The sequence below is a fragment of the Pygoscelis adeliae genome, unplaced genomic scaffold, assembly GCF_000699105.1.
Source record: "Pygoscelis adeliae isolate BGI_AS28 unplaced genomic scaffold, ASM69910v1 Scaffold57, whole genome shotgun sequence".
Classification (NCBI taxonomy): Eukaryota; Metazoa; Chordata; class Aves; order Sphenisciformes; family Spheniscidae; genus Pygoscelis; species Pygoscelis adeliae.
In genome coordinates, this window is record NW_008825615.1 from 8595764 (window position 1) to 8597380 (window position 1617).

General features: G+C 40.4%; 1 protein-coding gene across 2 annotated transcripts in view; it reads right to left on the reverse strand.

Annotated features, from left to right (window-relative positions):
- The window catches only part of FAM135A (family with sequence similarity 135, member A), a 79068-nt gene extending 78338 nt beyond the window's left edge, over window positions 1-730 (reverse strand). For both annotated transcript variants that reach the window (XM_009333158.1, XM_009333157.1), the window contains exon 1: window positions 675-730. The gene's annotated coding sequence lies outside the window, so the exon portion shown is untranslated. The remainder of the gene's footprint in view (window positions 1-674) is intronic.
- Window positions 731-1617: the final 887 nt, after the last annotated feature.

Below are 1617 nucleotides of genomic sequence, written 5' to 3' on the forward strand. Positions count from 1 at the left end.
TCTCTACACACGAGCAACAGAGGTTAATGCAGCATATAAACGTGTCAGAAGATCGGATAATAAATAAATACCCTAATACACAGGTTAGAACAAACAGAGGGTTTAATAACTTTTGGTAGCAACTTAACACTTACAATCAAAACAGCATTTCAATATTGAAAAATAATTAAGCACTGAGACTGAGCATCTCCAATAGTTAAAACGTCAGTTAAAGCCACTTGATCCTATACTGAGGGCCAAAACTTTACCTTCTTTCACACTTCTGGGGGTTTGTTTATTTTCTTAAGTTGGAAAATCTCCTACATACCCTGGCCAGTCCATGCTGTCCCCACACTAGCTCACCACTTCCTTAGTTATCCAAACTAATCTTTTCTGAGGCCACAGTACAAAATGGATCAGAGGATATCAGATTTTAAAAGACCATCAGAAGGAAAAAATGTTTCTTGATTCTGTTTTTTTCTAAATTGATCATTTTAGTGATACTTTACAGAAGCTGCATCAGAGCACCTGAGAGTGCAATGAAAAGACAGATGGAGGTGTACAGATACCTCCTAAACCAGCTTTGTTCTCAGAGAAATGCTTGTGTAACAGTGCCATTAATCTAGCTACATGTATTGGGAACTGCAAGACAATGCTAAGAAACAAAACCGCAGTACATTCAAAGAATGTCTTACCTCCACTGGTAAATACTCCATTTTAATATGTTAATTAACCAGTCTTCCAGTTCTTCACTATTGCTGTCAAAAACATACTGCTTGAACTAAAAAACAAAACAAAAAAATGTTTTACTAAGAGCAATATCTCTAGAACTTTTCAGTACTCATGTTCTTCATTCTCTTTTCCTGCATCCTAATAACAGCCCCTATCATGTCCTCTCCAACAATCACACATGTACCGCCTACCAGCATTCTCCAGTCTGCCCTCAGTTCCTGCACTGCAGCTTTCAGCTTTCTGCAAGTGTAGCAGTCTGATACCTATTTTTCCAAAATAAAGTAAAAAAATACAACTTCTCGTGAAGCCCATGCTCTGGCAAAGCTGACGTTGCCACGTTCAGCCAATCTATCCCTGTCTTCACCAAGGAATTCTAAAATCCAGCTCCCAGAGGACTCCAGTACGCCCCCAGCCGCCCCTCAGCCTCCTCCATCTCCAGAGAGACTCTCAGCTCACCAGCAGCAGCGTAGTGATGAGGAGGTAGGAGGATATTCTAGCCTGAGTCATCAAATACAGCTCATGTCCCCACGCAGTCCTACATAGCTACCAGGGAGGAGACAACTTACAAGAATAGGTCAGATGAAATTCTCCTGGTAAATCTCGTGTCCCTTCTCCTCAGGAGACAAAATTCAGGGGACAAGGGGGACAGTCCTAAGACCAAGAACCCACTTTCTTAGAGCAAACGCTACATGTAGGTCAACGCCACCTAATATTCTGAAACTCTCCTTGAAGCTCCTGCTAAACCACTACCTTAAAACTGTTTGTTAAGAATCAGTCTATCTCCCCTGTATTCTTAAACCATTAGGGTATTTAAAAAAATACCCTAAAAAATAACCAAAGTCTCCCTTTTATCTGACAACCTTTAGATTTTGGATACAAAGAAAAGAGAATGCTTAGTTATCCCTT